This window comes from Acomys minous (assembly GCF_964271855.1).
Source record: "Acomys minous genome assembly, chromosome: 12".
Lineage (NCBI taxonomy): Eukaryota > Metazoa > Chordata > Mammalia > Rodentia > Muridae > Acomys > Acomys minous.
Window position 1 is genome coordinate 59,067,414 of NC_140493.1, and position 18,728 is coordinate 59,086,141.

Genomic DNA, 18,728 nt, shown 5'->3' on the forward strand with positions numbered 1-18,728 from the left:
CGTGCCACCACGCCCGGCACTCCTTGTGGTATTTTATAAAACCAGGTGGGTCTGTCTGCAGCCCTGGCTAGCTTGAAACTTGCTGCAATTCCACCTGTGTGGAATTCCAGGCACGAGCCACTGCCTGCAACAGTGCTGTGCAGCAAGAAACATGAGTCACGTGTGTTTCACCCAGGCTTGAAACTTGAGCCCACCTCTGATTCCAGCGTGGGGGGTGGGGGAGGGGGGGTGACTGCAGATTCAAGGTCAGCCTGGTTTACCTAACTAACGAGTCCCAGCCTAACCAGTACTACACTGCAAAACGAGACCCTGTCTTTTTTTTTTTTTTTTTTCAGACAGGGTTTCACCATGTAGCCTTGACTGTACTGAACTCACTATGTAGACCAGGCTGGCCTCAAACTCAGCAATCCGCCTGCCTCTGCCTCCCGAGTGCTGGGATTAAAGGCATGTGCCACCACCACCACCACCCCCCAGCTGAGACCCTGTCTTAAAGGTCTAAAAGCTAGCGGCTGCATCAAAGAAGTAAAAGTTGAAAAACAAACAAACAAACAACACTTTTAACTTTAAACTCGTATACCCAAAATATTTCTATATTGAGTCATTATAATCGCTAAACTATAGTCTGTCTTTTCTGAAACTCATCTTGGGACCCACTCTTACATGCTTCCAGCACATTCTACTTGGGCCAAGCACGTTTCAGGCACTGGGTACTCACAGGTGGCTTAGGCCCTTCACTGGTCCACAGTACTCAGTACCGTTAAGCTTCTCCCAGGCCCCTCCCCTCCGAACCCTCCCTCTCCTTTACTCTGCGACCACTCGCTGAGCCCTCCTGTGTGCAACGACATGGTGTGGAGAAAATGTTTTCCCTGCCCCTTTCCCTTGACATTTGCGCTATCATCATAATCATTGCTTTGGTGAAATCGCTTAATGTCCCTGACTGAAACTCCACAAGGACGGGGAGTCTCTGGACCTTTCTCTCAGTATCTGGCATAGCATCTCACACAGAGGCGGCCTCAAGCGGTTTGCCAAACTGAAAGGAAGCCTGTGCAACTGGCGGCAGGAAGAGAGTAACTAGGAAGATGTCACATGACCTGCAGGATACAGACAAGAGCCATCAAATGCTGAAGGATGTCTTTTCATTCTGTGCTAGCGCGGTGCAAAGTTAAGGAAGGCTGTTGTAGTTCACTGGTAGAATACTTGTCTACCATGTGACTGGCATCACAGAACAAAACCCGAGGCATGGCACATCCATTTTGGGGGTTTTTTGTTTGTTTGGTTGGTTGGTTTTTGTTTTAAACAGGACAGGAGTAAAATATTAAAGCAAGCATCGAGTGTCAAGAGCCAGGGTGGGCAGAGAGCAGCAGACATCAAGAGCACTGGGCAGGCACTATGCCTTGGAGACCATAGTCTGTCTGAGGATGTGCAGGAAGTGTTCCTTCAGGAGCTGTGCTGCTGCTGCTGCACTGGTACCTAAATCCAGTCCTGGTGGGGAAGGAAGCCCAGGCCAGAACATGACCTTGAGCTGACTCACAAACAACACAGCCTCTCTCCTGTGGAGAGTTGTTTCAGAGGAAGCCTCAGCATGAATGACCTGGTGTGCTAGGAGAAACCTAACTAATAAAACAAGCATTTTACACATGTACACACACACACATGCACACTCGCACGCGCACACACACATGAACACAGAGAGACTTATTTATTACAAGGAATTGATTCTAAGGACTGACAAGCTTACAGCTGGCAAGCTGGAGGCCCAGAAAGAACAGTTCTAGTACAGGTGGCAGCAAGGTCAAGACCCGTTTATGGATCTTGCTTTACTATTTTTGAAAAAGGGTCTTCCGTAGTCCAGGCTGGCTTTGAACTTACAATGTAGCGAGGATAACCATGAACTTCCGATCTGCCTGCCTCCGCCTCCTTCCTATGTGCTGGGATAACAGGTGTGCACCACCTTCTATAGTTCATTCAGTGCTTTGTATATACTAAGCAGCTATCCCAGGAGCTGAGCTGTAGGCCAGCCTCTTGTTTTATTCTGTGACAAGGTTTCACTGTGTAGCTCACGTTAGTTTGGGGCTCGCAATCCTCCAGAGTGATGGAGTACAGAGGTGTACGCTACCACTCCCAACTTCAACTTGACTTCAGAGGCAAGGGGGGAAAACGATCTCACAGCCGATTGAGACGCCACCAACATTAGAAAAGGGACATCCGTCTTAGAGACCTATCCAGGGTATCTGACCACGGATGGGCGTTCTGAGGTCCAACAAATTGATGCACAAAATCATCTATGGATCCGCTGCCGGTTACACTGATAAGTAGCCCACCGCTGGAAAAGGTGCCTTCTTATTCTGAGTCTCAGGGTCCGCCTTTAATAATGGGGGCTAAAACGTGGCACGCCTACTCTATTCCATTCCTAGAGCCAGCTGCAATGAGGTTTCGGACACAAGAGCCCTTGAAAAGCGTTATCTGTGAGTTCGAGGCCAGCCTGGTCTACAGAGCGAGTTCAGTACAGGCAAGGCTACACAGAGTAAGCCTGTCTCAAAAAAAAAAACCCAACAACAACAACAACAACAAAAACACAAAAAAAGCCCAACAAACAAACAACAACAACAACAAAAAGAAAAACAACAACAGCAAAAAAGAAAACCATAATCCTTTGTACATTTCTGGGTGCTATTCTACAGTCCATGACAGGAAACACACAAGTGGCAGCAGGCGCTAGGATTCCCACCAACGGTGGCCATCTGGTCCGCAAAGAAAATCCACCTGGAATTGGGTGTTCGCAGGATTCTGATACCCAGTGCCCCCACAGCCCTACCTCATAGGCAGGTATTTGGGTGACCCATTTACAGAAAGCTCACTGTGACGACGCCAGGCTCACGGGAAGTGAAACAGGAAGCAGAAAGTCATAGACATTTGCTGAGCTGAGCGAGAGCCTGGTCATTTGTCATTTGATTAGGAAGCACAGTTTGGACAGAGTCACCCCAGACGCAGCCGGTCCATCCAGCAAGTTTATCAGTTCACACAGGTCCCTCTGCCCGGCTCACAGTGACCCAAGCTTCAGTAAATTCTGAGAGTTGAGTTAATTCATGACCACCGCCCAGACATTCTTCAAAAGAACTACAGATGGCAGAAAGCTATGCTCTCAACTCCATGTTGCAATCCTGTGGCCATGTGGATTAGTATGAGGGACGAAGGCATCTTTCTCCCAGAGAAATTATTAAGTCATATCTATAGAGGATCTACCCCAATATCATGATTTCAAGGGACAGAATTCCAGAAAATTCTATCTCTCATCTTCGGCTCATTCTAGCAGAAAGAGTTGAGCGAGCAAAATAGGGCTATCTGTTGTTCCGAACCGTCCCTGTCAAAAGACACCCTGCTCTTTCCTGGGAGCGGGACACTCACTGCCGGCTTAGTCGGTGCCCACAGCCCAGTGTGACCCCTGGCTGACCAGCTGGCAGCGGGATGCTGGAAAGGGGCGGACTCTGCAGTTCATAAAAGGTGATACTTTGCCTGGGTTTCATTTCCTTGAAAGAATTTACTTTTCCAATCTAAATTAGCCACTGCTGGATAGAGAGCAAAGTTCAGAAAAACTAGCGAGAAGTTCTGCAAAGAAGATGAAGGAAAGGAAAACCAAGCCTGAGTGAGGAGCCACAGTGCTGGAGCGCTGGGGGTGGGGGTTAGGAAGAGTGGAGAGGTGGGGGGCGGGGTGGGGCGGGAGGCAGAAAGACTCTATCAAAACGACAGGCAAACAGAACAGAACAGGAAGCCAAGAAGCCGGCACTCCATGGAAGGCTTTGAGAGGAACTATTCCTCTCTTTATCTGATTGGATTATCAGAACCTGTGAGTATTCGTTTAAAAAAGACAACTCCTGGTTTTCACAGGTGACTGTGAGCACTTCAACTTTATTGCCAGTAGACCAAAAAAAAAAAAAAAAAAAAGAAAAAAAAAAAAAAGAAAGAAAGAAAGAAAAGAAAATGGAGTCCTTGCCCTGTGTGTTGATACCAGTTCTCTGCTGACCCATAATCAAGCGCCCCACTTAGCCATGTCATATCTCTAGCTATATCTTGATCTACATATATGACCTGCTTTCCAAGATAGAGTCAGACTAGGGAACTATGGGACGGGATGGGGGGGGGGCGGGGGAGACATAACAAGGGCAGGGTCTGCTTTTACCCCAGTAGGGAGGAGGTGGGAGGGGGAAGGGGAGGGGGAGAGGAAAGGGGAGCTGGAGAAGGAACCAGTAAACTTGAAGAGAGTCAGCTACACGCAGGGGTGGCTGTGATCAGATCAGCTATCACGACAGAAAAGGCTCCCAGAGTTGCGGCTGAGAGATAAAAATTGCCGAGTCCCAAGTATTCTCGGTATAAGGATGGAGCCACACCGTGGCGGTTTTACAGCAGCTGCTCATGACCTCGTGCTGTCTCCTACACTGAAGAGAGCCAGGCTGTGGAGCCACCACCCGAAGGCTGAGTAAGTGGCCTGTGACTTCCGGGGCTTCTCATAAACATGCTGTCTGGGAAAAGCAGCTGCCACGCTGTGAGGGCACTCCAACAGGCCTGTGGGGAGGTTGGTGTGCTGGGGAAGTGGGCTCTTTAGCCAGTAGCTGGCACTATCACAGGCCATCCATCGGAGAACACCTGGGAAGTATTTCCCTTGGCGCCACTTTGATTTCTCATTTATCTTAACTAAGATGAGTGGCAAAGGAGCGGACAGAGCTGGCAAAGGGGCGCAGTCCCGAGAGATGCTGTTGGGTTTTTGTCAGTTTCCATGCTGGCTGGAGAGGAGCAGAATGTGTGTGTGTGTGTGTGTGTGTGTGAGAGAGAGAGAGAGAGAGAGAGAGAGAGAGAGAGAGAGAGAGAGAGAGAGAGAGAGAGACCATATGTGACAGTATAAACAGAGAAGATGTGACTGTGTGTATTGAGCACACATGAGAGTGTGTGTGAGAGAGGGTCTCTCAGAATGTGTGTGTGTGTGTATGTGTGTGTGTTAGTGTGTGAGAGCATATGTGTAAAGGGAGAGCATGTGACTGTGTGTGTGTGAGTATGAGAGCCCATGAGAGTGTGTGTGTGAGAGAGGGTCTCTCAGAAAGTGTGTGTGTGTGTGTGTGTGTGTGTGTGTGTGTGTGTGTGTCAGAGAGGAGAGCGCATGTGTGTCTCTTGCATTGCAGCTTTGCTTTTGTTTTCACTTTTGAGGCAAGTCATTCTCATGTAGCCCACACCGGTTTCGAACTTCCGAACCTCCGGCCTCAGCCTCTCGAGTGGTGGGACTACACTCCTGCACCATGATGGAGTGTATACTTTGAGGAGTGAAGTAAAACTGACAAGAGGCATGTAGGCTTTAGGGGTGTTAGCATCGCCATATGAGGTGCTCCCTGAAAGGTGCCGTGCTCTGGGGGATGGGCACGCAGCTGGTGGTGATGTCTTGGGAGATTTGGAAGCCTTAGGATGTGAGACCTAGGAGCAGGAAGTAACTTAGGCTGGATTCTTGGCGGTATCTTATTCCAGGCCTCTTGGCCATCTGTTTCCTGTCCGTCGTGAAGTGAGCAGTCTCCTCGACATGCCCCTGCCACCACAGTGCCGTGCTCCAGCCAGACCCAGAACCATCCGAGACTGGAGCCAAGTAAACCCTCTCTCCGTTAACTGGTTCTGCGTTTCCTTCAGGTGGTGTGTGTGTGGGGGTGGGTTGGTCGGTCTTGTTTGTTTCTGAGACAGGGTCTTTTGTAGCCCAGGCTGGCTTCGAGCCCGTTCCATTGCTAATGATGACCTTGAACTCTGAATTTTCTTGTCTCTGTCTAAGATCTGAGGTTACAAGCATGTGCCACCACGTCCAGCTCGGGTATTTTGATCACAACCCTGCAAAAGTAACTAATATAAAGGATTCCCAGGACTGGAAGAACTAGAGTTTATTACTAACAACTGCTAAGTTTCAAACCCAGAACAGACAGCTGAGGTGCCTATACATCAAATCGGACCTGGCTGCCATGTTCTCCCAGCATCCCTCAGTGCCTGCCTGTTACAGGGTATGGTTTGGATCTCTACCCTTTATCCTGAACTCTCCAGACCAGTGGCTGGGCTGCCCTTCTCCCTGAGGTTCCTCCCTAATAATCCAGACATTTTGGTTACTTGACCTTTATGTACTTTTGACCTCCTGACTGCTGCACCTGGCACCCCTCCCCCACTTGTCCCCATGGGGTCCCCTCAGCCTGGTCATGTCCACTCTGGATTCTCCCAGATGTCCCTGTGTCTACCTATGCTCGCCCACATATCTATAGTAAACTTTCTCCTCCACCATACCTAGGAGCAGTTTCATCCTTTCCTTTTTATTTCTTTTTTTTTCATTCAACAACAAAACCTTGAGCTGGGCATGGTAGCGCATGTCTTTAATCCCAGCACTCAGGAAGCAGAGGCCAATGAATCTCTGTGAGTTCTAGGGCAGCCTGGTCTACATAGTGAGAGCCAGGCCAGTCAAGACTACTTAGTAAACCAGGCGTGGTGGCGCACACCTTTAATCCCAGCACTCGGGAGGCAGAGGCAGGCGGATCACTGAGATTTCGAGGCCAGCCTGGTCTACAAAGTGAGTCCAGGACAGCCAAGGCTGCACAGAGAAACCCTGTCTTGAAAAACAAAACACTACTTAGTAAGCCCTGTCTTAAACAAAACAAACAAGCAAGCAAAAACCCCGAAGCAGATGTAGTGGCACATATGAGCAAGAGGTTGAGGAAGGAGGATTACAGCAAGTGTGAGGCCACACAGTGAGCCAGCACATGCTACACGGTGAGACCGTGAGCTGCCAAAATAAAGACCAATGGCTTAAACCACAGAAATTTACTTTCTTGCAGTTCTAGAGGGTAGAGCTCCAAAGTCAGGTGTTGGTAGTGTTGATTTTTCTTTTTGGCTTTAGATGCAACCTTCTCCCTGAGCTTTTCCAGGGCCTTATCTGTAGTATCTGTCTGTCTTAGCTAGGCTTTCTATTGCTACAAGGAAACACCATGACCAGAAGGTAACTTGGGGAAGCCAGGGTTTGCTTGGCTTACATTTCCACATCACAGTTCATCATCAAAGGAAGCCAGGACAAAAACTCAAACAGAGCAGGGACCCGGAGGCAGGAGCTGATGCAGACCATGGAGGGATGCTGCTCACTGGCTTGCTCCTCATGGCTTGTTCACCTATTTTTTTTTCTTTCTTTCTTTTTTCTTTTCTTTTTTTTTTTCCCCCGAGACAGGGTTTCTCTATGTTATCTTGGCTGTCCTGGACTCGCTTTGTAGACCAGGCTGGCTTGGAACTCTGCCTCTCGAGTCCTGGGATTAAAGACGTGTGCCACCACACCCAGCCTCACGTATTTTCTTAAAGAAGCCAGGACCACCAGCCTAGGGGTGGCACCACCTTCAGTGGGCCAGGCCCTCCCCGTCAACCAACTAAGAAAATGTTCTACAAAGGGGTCCTATGTAGGCGTTTCCTCAGTTCAGATTTCCTCCTGTTGCCTGACTATAGATTGTAGTGAGTTGACATACAACTAGTCATCACAGTATTCTTATTTTTCTTTAACAATAACTACTGCATTGAGTGGAAACAGTCCCATTAGCTCAATTCAACACTAATTCTTTTTTGTTTGTTCGTTTTTTCTTTTTCTTTCTTTTTTTTTTCTTTTTTTCTTTCTTTTTTTTTTTTTTTTTTTTTTTTTTTTGGTTTTTTCAAGACAGGGTTTCTCTGTGTAGCCCTGGCTGTCCTGGACTCGCTTTGTAGACCAGGCTGGCCTCGAACTCACAGAGATCCACTTGCCTCTGCCTCCCGAGTGCTGAGATTAAAGGTGTGCGCCACCATCTCTGGGCTGCCGGGAGAGTTTTACAGAGACGTTGAATGAGAGAATGAGCTAGAAACAGGTGAAGACAGAACGAGACAGAGGATGAGAAGGAGCCAGAAGATTAGGGCAGGTTGCTGGAGTTAGTTTGAGGCCAAGCAGAGCAATTCAAAGCCCGAGAGAAAAAGCCAGATTGAGTAAATCAGATGGGAGAGGAGTTTGCGTCAGAGCAGCCTCTGCCTCCCTGAGTGCTGGGATTTAAGGTGTGCGCCACCACTGCCCGGTTTAACGCTAATTCTTTTTTTTTGTTTGTTTGTTTTTTTTGTTTTTTTTTTTTTTTGAGACAGGGTTAACGCTAATTCTTTAAAGGCCCTATTTCCTAATAAGTCACGTTCTGAATAACAGGAAGTGTAGGGTAGGGTATAGCGCAGTCGTTAGAACAATTACCTTGCATGTTGGATCCCTAGCACCTCCTCAAGGCAAGAGGAGCTGGAGGAGAGGCAAAATTCAGCCTATAGCATTGCTCGACTTATGCGAGTCTGTATTGTTTCATTTTACAATGCCAAAGCAGCTATTTTAAAAACCAGTCTAAGATGCAGTGTGTACATAGCAGTCTTTGGGGAGTCAGATTTCTCAGGCAGATACTCGGCTGCTTGGCAGAGTTTTCCTTCAAAAATATATTATTATTATTATTATTGTTGTTGTTGTTGTTATTATTATTATTTGGTTCTTTGTGAATTTCCCATCATGCACTAGGTGGCAGTCCAGACCAGAACCCAGATGTGGTCTCTGGTGGCAGCACAGGCCAGGACCTCACCCTGGTCCCAGGTGGCTTCACTGGCTACTCACATCAGGCTGTTCCTCACCACCCCCGGGTCTCCTGCCTGCCTCTCTCTCTTCACTGTGCACACAGCCTTCTCTTTCTCTTTCTCTTCTATTTCCCCACCATTTACTTGCTCCTCTTACAGGTGCCCAGGTCTCTGAGCGTCTGGGGTTGTCTTAAGAGTGGTCTCGGGAGTGCTACGTCCTGCTCCTGTATTGCCAGGCAGGTGTCATCTCAGGCATGGTCAGCCTCCTCCCAGAGGCCTGTGGGGCGCCAGACTGGTGTCCAGCTCAGGCTAGCTCCTGGCCTGGTCTCCAAGGCCTTCTAGTACTTGCTCCTTGCCCAGCCTTCCCGAGTGGCCCCATGCGAGGATCATCTCTCTCAGGTTCACTCCCCCTAGGGGCCACGGTCCCAGGCGGGGTTCTTCGAGTCTCCCCATTCTGCTTGCTCCTCATTCTGGGAGCCGATCTGGGCTTGCCTGGCACCAGAATTGTGGTCATCTCAGGCTAGCTTTTTTTTCAGGGAATGTCAGGCTACTAATCATGCAGATGTTCACAGGTCTGCCACCTACTGACATACATGTGACACAGCAGCCACACCTGCAGCGCCTCTAAGGGCAGGTTCCATGATATATTTGGAGTGCACACTCCTGTACCACAGCTACAGCTGTTCAACACCATGCCATCCTTGCCACGATGGACCTGTATCCCCTCCAACCGTGAGACAAAACAGACCCGTCTTTCCTTAAGCTGCATTGTCAGGAATTTTGTTACAGCAGTGAGAAGAGGAACTTCCTCCTCCCTCCCCCAGCTCCCCACTCCCCCCACCCTCCCACCCCACCCCACCCCTCCCAGCCCCACCCCTCCACCTCTCCCAACCCCCCACCCCCCTACCCCTCACACCCCCACCCTTACCCCCCAACTCCACCCCCACCCCCATTCCCCCACAACCCCCATCCCTACCCCCTACCCCTCCCACCCCTCCCACCCCTCCACCCCTCCCCACCCCCACCTTCAACCTTATCCTCCAGGAGATGAGCTTGTCTTGCCTTGGCCGTGAGCTGGATTCAGAATCCACTCTTTGAGTCCAACTACATTGCTCGGATCATGATGCCCTTCTGTTAATATACGTTTGGACTTGTCCGTTTTGATTTTTCTGATTTCTAAAACGTCCATTCCTATTGTGTGAGTGTGTATGTGTACATGGTGCCTGTGGGGGGGCATTTATGTGCCATTGCACACATTGAGAAAGAAGACAGAGGGCAACCATGTGGCATTGGCTCACTCTTACCATTACGTGGGTCTCAGGAACTGAGTTACCGTCATCAGGCTCACGCGACAAGTGCTTCCGTTCTCTGGACCATCTTGCAGCCTCCAGCTCGATTTTTCTAAGGTACTGTGGATCTTCTTCTAAAATTTAAATTTAAGTCAGTGGAAAATTCAATGAAAGCTCTGGTGAGCCGTGGGGGGCTGGAGGCACAGCCTGGTGGGGATGTTTTCTGACACTTTGCCTCACATCCACTGTTAGTGTGGTTCTAAGTGATTTTGGTGAAGGTCGTAAGGTCATAAGCTCCAGGAGCTTCTGATGCTGCTTTTCTGACTCAAGGCAGCATTGCACTGACCCCTTGTGGCAGGACAGGGTCATGATTCCGGAATGGTCCATGGGTTGTGAACAGAAGTGACACCTCTTATTGTTTTGTTTTGTCTTTGTTTTTTGAGACAGGGTTTCTCAGTGTAGTCTTGGCTGTCCTGGACTCAATTTGTAGACCAGGCCGGCCTCGAACTCACCAAGATCCGCTGGCAATACTTGAAATTTGTTTTGAGGGCTCAGTGGTTAAGAGCCCTGGCTGCTCTTCCAGAGGTCCTGAGTTCAATTTCTGGCACCCACATGGCAGCTCACAACTGTCTGTAACTCCAGTTCCAGAAGACCTGACACACAGATACACATGTAGGCCAAACACCAATGCACATAAAATAAATATTTTTTTTTAACTTAAAAAGATCCTTTTGGAAGCCGGGCGTGGTGGCGCATGCCTTTAATCCCAGCACTCGGGAGGCAGAGGCAGGTGGATTGCTGTGAGTTCGAGGCCAGCCTGGTCTACAAAGTGAGTTCAGGACAGCCAAGGCTGCACAGAGAAACCCTGTCTCGAAAAACGAGGAAAAAAAAAAAGATCCTTTTGGATCTCTGGATCTAAGTTTGGTTGCAGAGGTGTATAAGCTTAGCAGCCCTTAATGAGGGTGTAAGGGTTTGAAATTCTCTAGAAGGCATCCCAGAGGAGCCTGGAGATGTGAAGTCAGTAATCCATTAGAGTGTCCCCAGACACGGATTGTGACTTTAAAAAGGTAGGTACAGACCATCCCAGCAATTCATCAGTGCTAATCCGAGACCAAGAGAGCACAGCCCAAACAGGAAAGCGCTGCGCTGGGTCCAGAGACACAGCCTACCTAGTACTAGGATTTTCAGGAGTGGCAGGATGGAAAAAGAACCAGGATGTGGTGGCACCTACAAAGTGAGTCCAGAACAGCCAAGGCTACACAGAGAAACCTTGTTTCAGGGGGGGCGGGGGGAAGAAAGAAAAGAAAAGAAGAGGAGGCAGAGGTGGAGGAGGAGGAGGAAGAGAACTGTCTCCACAGTCTCCCCCAATGGGAAAAGTCCTAGTCAAAGTTGCAGGTCAGTAAGAAGGAGCAGCCGCAATCATGCAGACCGGGGTTGGGCACCTCTGCTCCCATTGAACCAGAGAGGTGTTGAAGGTCTCTCGGACAAAGGGAAACATTTACATTGACCAGGAAGAGGGAATTCATTTAATCAGCTGGTGTTGGGTACAGAAAGGTGGCAATCGGGTAGTTAGGGAGGGGAATCCCAAAGCCAGGGAAAGGAGGAAGAATCCCAGGCAGTAGATGGGAGATTTGTATCATTGTTTGGCAGTACTGGGTTCCATTTCCCCTGAGAGGTGGATTTCCTGTAGCTTGCAAGAATCCTTTTAAGTTTGTAAAACGAGATAAGTTTTAGACATGTTAGCATCATCATTGCTGCAATTTTCAGTGGAATACACATTGTAGGAAAAGGCAGTAGACATATAGCATAGCAGAGGCTTGGGAAAAAAAAACTTTGGGTTAAAAGCATGAATACTCTCTGAGGTGAGCTTAAGAAAGGCAGAAGCCTTATGGATCTTTCTGACATCTGTGGAACAGATATGAGGAAGACAGAAGTCTCCTGTAGAGCAGAAGGGCAGAAGCTCACGTGATTTTAATTTTCAGCATCAGTACACATCATGAAAGATGTCTGTCCAGAAGATTGGATGTATATAAATCAAGCCCAGTGAGAAACATTTTGAGCCTATAGTAAAAGACAAACCAAAAGAAATTTAAAATTTTGAGCTTGGAACTACGATAGAGGATCATATAGCGGGATGTCTTATCGTAGATAGATTAATAAACCAGAGTTCTATTGATTAGTGTCAACACTCTGGACAGTTAATACAACAATATCATAGCAACAGGGAGAAATAAAGCATCTTCTTAGACATATGACATTCATAACTTGCATTTAACAATCTTTTTTTAATATTTTATTTTAATTTATGTACATGAGTTGGTGTAGGGGTGCTGGGAGTTGACCCAGGGTCCTTTGGAAGAGGAGGCAGTGCTCTTAACCACTGAGCCATCTCTCCAGCCCTCATTTACCAATCTTAAAACGTCTTCTTAGACCTTCTAACATACATAATTTGTATGTATCAACCTTAAAACGCCCTCTTAAATCTTCTAACATTCCTAGTTTGGATGTATCAACCTTAAAACATCTTCCTAGACCCCCGACATGCAGGCTTTAAGACATAGGTAAAATTGCTGTGAGCAGTCACTGTCCTTTAGCTAAGAGATCGTGAAGGGTCGTATCTGAGACCCGTCCTTTAAGTCTGGTAGCGAGGTAGACTGTATCTAGACCTGACAGTCGCTCAAGGATTGAGGCTTAAAGTCTGGTCTCCTGCACATGAAGAGGGTTGGGGAGGTATCTGAAGCCTCCCATGACAGAAGTTGGCAATGTGACTATGTAACCTGAGTATGAGGTTAAGACAGACCTGCAGCGTTGCCCTGTTTGGCCAGGTTGCTGAATTTAGAAGCTGTCTGGACTCCGCCATGTCAAGGAGCGTGAAGGCCGGAAGTGTCTGCAGCTCTTGTGCTGGCTGAATCTCCAGTGGCTGGGCCCAGAGGGCAAGCCTGCACGGGAGCAGTTTTGACTTCTAGAGGCCAATCTGCCGCCAGGGAGGGTATGGCTTTAGGTAGCTGTGGAACTGGTGTCTCCTGGCTACACCTGAGGCAGGTCCCCAGTGGAGCTGGCTCAGGCTGGACCCCAGCAGGAAAGGGCATCACAGACCTCTCTTTCCTTACCTCAGGGCAGTGGCTAAGGCTTGGAGCATATTTATTTTTGTAGCTGAGCCTGCCTGGAAGCCTCCTCTCAGGCTTTAAAGATTTTAAAAACCATTTTTTCCAACTCCTCTAATCATTAGCGACTAAGACTTTAGGTCTTATCCCTGTTAAGGTGGAGACTTAAAATTCATAAACCAGTCCATAAAAAGAGAGTTTTTCGTATGTTTTAGTTTATAAGAAGTCCATAGCTTATAAAAATTTAAAGCTATATTATAGATTAGTAAAAACAAGGCTAAATATATTCAGAAGGCAGTGATTTTTAGGCTTTGAGAATGAAGGTAAGACACAACAATCAAGTTCTAACATTGTAAACAAGAGAATATTCCCAGAATTAATATATTTCAATATAGTAATACAGCAGATTAGAGAACAATTGAAAAATCGTGGCAAGCCCATTAGTCAGGAAGCCTGTAGTTGAATCCAGGGCAGCTGGTGACAGAAGGAACAGCATTTATTTATTTGTCTAGAAATTAGTAAAGACATGTTAGAAATCCAGGGTTGAATTATATATGCAGCATATTGTAAAGATAAAACCTTGAAAATGAAAAGTCAGAAATCAGGTAAAACGTAATCTTATAATTAATTGCACTATTGTAAGAGACAGAAGCTGTCTTTGGAGTTTAGCAAGGATTTGAACAGGACTGGCAGCTCTTTGTAAAGATGGCGGGCGTATCCATGACTTTCCCAAGACAAAGATGAGGGTTAGTCATGTGATTGGCCTCAGCCAAAATGACACAAGGCAATAGCTCCACCCCCTTAGCCAAACATGACGTGGCGATCAGATTAGCCATGTTTGTTGTGTTGTGAACCGCCAGTAGCGAGAGGTTTGGAGAGTGCCAGCTTTGGTAGTTGTGCTTTCAAGCCATACAGTAAAGCAACCTCTTCTATCAGTAGGGCAGGAGGGCCCAGGCCTTAAGGCAGCGCACCCCAAACTCTGAGAGAGTAGGCAGGTGGCTGTGGATCCCGAGACACTATTTAAAATCCATAGCACCTGAGGTCCCCAGCACAGGGACAGATACAGCAGCTGTGACTGTGCAGGTGGATGGCAGGGACAGCTTGGCAGGGAGGGGTGGTGCGTGACAGCTTGTGGCTCCCCTGTGAGCTGAGCAAACGTGGGCCTGTCCTTGCCAGCTCAGTGCTCAGTCCTGTGTCCCATCCCAGGACGGTGCTGAGCTCAGCGCAGCATGGGGGAGGGGGTAGCCCAGTGCACGTTCATCCTGTTGCGAGGGTTCTTGACCAGCATGGCTGAGTCCTGCCACGGGGTGGGCCCTGCCCGGGTAGGGAGACCCCCAGAGGAGCCCACAGGTGTGTTTTTAAGAGGCCAAGGCAGGAGGGGAAGGCAGGCTGGTAGAGGTGTGTGAGGCTTTCCTGGGTAGCTTATCTAGCCTTGGATGGAAAGGTGCGCACAGGAACCATTGTCTGCCAGCCTCAGAGTGTAGCAGCACGGACTGAGAATCGAGTTTAGAGAAAGCATAGATCTGTTCCGTGCAGATGGAGAAAGTTCCCAGGATAAAGACCATGAGTTTGCTTTCCAGGTATGGGGCCACTAATTCTTTTTGTTTTGTTTTGTTTTGTTGCTTTTGGAGACAGGGTTTTTCTGTGTTACAGTCCTGGCTATCCTGAACTCATTTTTTAAAAAGATTTATTTATTTAATATGTACACCTGCGGGCCAGAAGAAGGCATCAGATCACATCATAGGTGGTTGTGAGCCACTATGTGGTTGCTGGGAATTGAACTCATGACCTCTGGAAGAGCAGACAGTGCTCTTAACTGCTGAGCCATCTCTGCAGGCCCCCTGAACTCATTTTTGTAGACCAGGCTGGCCTCGAACTCACAGCAACCCACCTGCCTCTGCTTCCCGGGTGCTGGGACCACGCCCGGCTTGATTTTAAGTAAGAAATATAAGATGCCACACAACATACATGGCATAAAATTTATTGTAGAAGCTTAGGGGGAGAAGAAAGGGGGAGTGTCCCAGGAGGAGAGAGAGGAAGAGAGAACAAGAGAGACAGTGAAAGAGGAGCACAAGAGGGAGGAAGAGGTAAGAGGGAGGAAGAGAGGAGCAAGAGAAGGAGGCGAGGTGGGGTTGCCCTTTTATATACTGGGCAGCTTGCCCATCTAGTGGCAGTCAGGTAATGAAGTCATAGGTTGCTAGGCTGACTGGGGGCAGTATACTAACCTTCCTTCCTTTTCCTATAATTAAAAGTGAGAGCCGGGCGTGGTGGCGCACACCTGTAATCCCAGCACTCGGGAGGCAGAGGCAGGTGGATTGCTGTGAGTTCGAGGCCAGCGGGGTCTACAAAGTGAGTCCAGGACAGCCAAGGCTAACACAGAGAGACCTTGTCTCGAAAACAAACAAACAAACAAACAAACAACAACAACAAAAAAGTGAGGATGAAGATGTTGGATTGTTTTTCATGCAAGGTCTGTTAAAGTATATAAATGTAGGTTCATTGGAATCAGCTTTGGCTAGAGAGAGAGAGAGAGAGAGAGAGAGAGAGAGAGAGAGAGAGAGAGAGAGAGAGAGATCAGGGTAGAGGGCAGGGCACGCCAGCCACGTCCTGCAGCAGCTAGGGACTGAGGAGTGCTGTTTGTCCCGGGTCTGAAGCACACCAGTTACAAGCACAAGCTTTGGACTCTGGGTTTCACATGCTAAGTGCGCTACTTATTTGCTGTCTGGCTTGGGTGGGTAGCACGGAGGATAAGGAGGAACTGCAGAGGCTGCAGGCACTGGTGAGTACCGCAGGAAGTGTGGAGGGGATGTAATTTCCTCAGCCACGCTGCCCTGCCCGGGTATAGGGCTGACTTTCCTAGCTCCGCCCTCTGCCTTTCGGGACAAATGGTGGAATTTCATGGAAGACTCCACACACAGTGTTTGGAGTGGTCTGAATACCGGGTCCCTGGCCACTCACGCTGGGGCGTCTTCTCCTAGGCCTCACTGCTAGACTGAGAGGGCATTGGCTGTTTTCTTCTGAACTTCCGTTTTGTAGGGGTTGTTCTATTTTCTTGGCAGCCTTCTTCAGCAGCTGTGTAACACACGCATTTTAAAGGCAGTCAGCGTGGCCTCACCCACACTGCCCTGCACGCCTTGGCCAGTGTGCAGGCACCCTGGGTGGTCTTCGCAGTTGTATCTACAGACAGCCACTGTGGGAGAAAACTGGATGGAAACTTGGCCCCAACAAATCCTCTAATCTGGCCTTTGCTCTTTTAGCACTGAACCTGCACATGGCTATGTGTGGGGTTAGGGCTTGCCAGGAAGAATAGCTTTGGGTCAGGGCTCAACCCAGCCCCACGCTGAACCCCCAGGGGATGACCAGAGGGAGAGCAAGTCCCAGCTTCATTCTCCATTGTTCTGAATGTTGAATTCAGCTTGGGATTCCTTGGCTCTCCTGGGCTCGCTTTGTAGACCAGGCTGGCCTCGAACTCACAGTGATCTGCCTGCCTCTGCCTCTCAAGTACTGGGATTAAAGTCGTGCACCACCACACCCGGCTGCCATGCTTTTCGCTCGCTCGGGCACACACACACACACACACACACACACACACACACACACACACAATTAGTTTAAAGAACGGCTGGATGCTCTATTACTTTCGAGTTACCTTGTAATACAAGGTGTTCAATAAGTGTTAACTACAGGAGTAGGTGTGGCAGCGCTCACCTGTGATCACAGCGAGTGGGGGCAGGGAGCACGGCAGTCTCAAGTCTGATGCTAACCCGGGCTATAGCAGGATCAAAGCTGCAAGAACTTGTCCCCAAAAACATAATAAACAAATGTTAGTTTACGTTACCTCTTAAAAATTGTATATATTTATATGCACATATAATATATATTTTCAGATAGGGTTTCTCTGCATAGCCTTGGCTGTCCTGCACTCACTTTGTAGACCAGGCTGGCCTCGAACTTATAGAGATCCGCTTACCTCTGCCTTCCTGAGTGCTGGGATTACAGGTGTGCGCCACCTCACCTGGCTTAAAAATTCTATTTAATGGGGCTGAAACCATGGTCCGGGTGGTTAAGGGAATGTACTACACATAATCTTGCAGTGGACCCCAGCACCAACATAGTGGCTCTCAATTGTCTGTAACTCAAGTCCTAGGAGATCTGACACCTTCTTTCACCACACATGCAGACAAAATACTCATATGTGTCGGCGCCGCACCATCCAGCGGAAATAAGACACCAACAACCAGACTTCTTCTCGAGATCTTTACTCAGGATTAAGCTCAGTGGGAATGGCCCCGAAGAAGGGAAGGGCCAAGCTTAAGTACAACTCAAAGGCCAATCAGCTCATGCCAGGTGTCACCTCCTCATAGGTCCACGTCAGAGCAGGACTGCTCGTCATCAGATCACCAGTTACCCTTGCACAGCCTTTTGCCATATAAGGACTTGTTTATCTTAGAGAGCGCTCACCGTCGGGATGGTGGAAGGCGGAAGCCTGTGCCATGTTAAGGCGTGACATCTCGCAGCTCTCCACACATATGCACAAAATAAAAATAAATAAATCAAAGTATAACTAAGACAGTAAAAAAAATTATTGTTAGTGTTGTTATTATTATTACTATTACTATTATTATTATTATTATTATTATTATTATTATTATTATTATTATTATATCATTGTTGCTGTGGTGTGGTTTGTGTGTGTGAGTACCTCCACACATGTGGAAGTCAGAGGACCCCTTCTAGAATCAGTTCTCTCCTTTTCCTTTACCTCAGTCCTAGGTTAGCGCAGTTAGGTAGCGAGTGCCTTTACTTGCTGGGCCACGTGCCCACCTGGTTCACATCGTCCTAACACCCACCCTTCTCCTCATCATAGAAACTCGTGTCACTTCTTTCTGGAAATCTCTCTCTCCTCTCTATGGCCTGTCATTAATCTTATTCATTATGAATGTACATTTCAGGGCAGCAAAAGGAAAGGGCTCATAGAAAGCCTGTGGGAATTTGTAGGCATTTATGAGGGGCTACCAAATAAATAACCACAGGCTGGGCACGGTGGCACAGGCCTGGAATCCCAGCACTCAGGGAGGCCGAGGCAGGTGGATTGCTGTAAGTTCAAGACCATCCTGGTCTGTCTGGGAAATGAGTCCAGGACAGCCAAGGCTACACAGAGAAACTCTGTCTTGAAACACACACACACACACACACACACACACACACACACACACACACACAAAAGGAGGAGGAGGAGAAGCACAGACCTGTCTGCGGGTCACTGACAGAGCTGAGGATCCCAGGGAAGCTTGCTGGCCCGAGTGTCCTCCTTATCAGCTAATGGACAAAACTGCCTGCGACAAAGCCACCACCTGCACCCCCAACCCTCTGTCTGTACTCACAGGGCACACACTGAGAGTGTGGTGGCGTGGTCAGCGTGACTGAGGTGCTTTTTTTCAGATAACAGGCAGGGCCTCGCCCACCCTCACCCCAGGCAGCCTTTGTCTTGACCAGCCAGTTCTCATGCACACTTCTGTCCGAGGGGACCCCTGGAAACCCAGTCACCACAGAACATCTTCGAATTGAGGACTTGGGGTTCTGAGTGAGACTGAGTCAGTTTCAATACGATACTGAGTTTTGCATTCACTCAGTTACACTCTCACTCTGCAGAGGCACCGTCCTATCGCAGCAGGGCCCCCCACGGCTGACTGCTGTGCATCCTGAGCCAGCGGAGGGGTGTGCA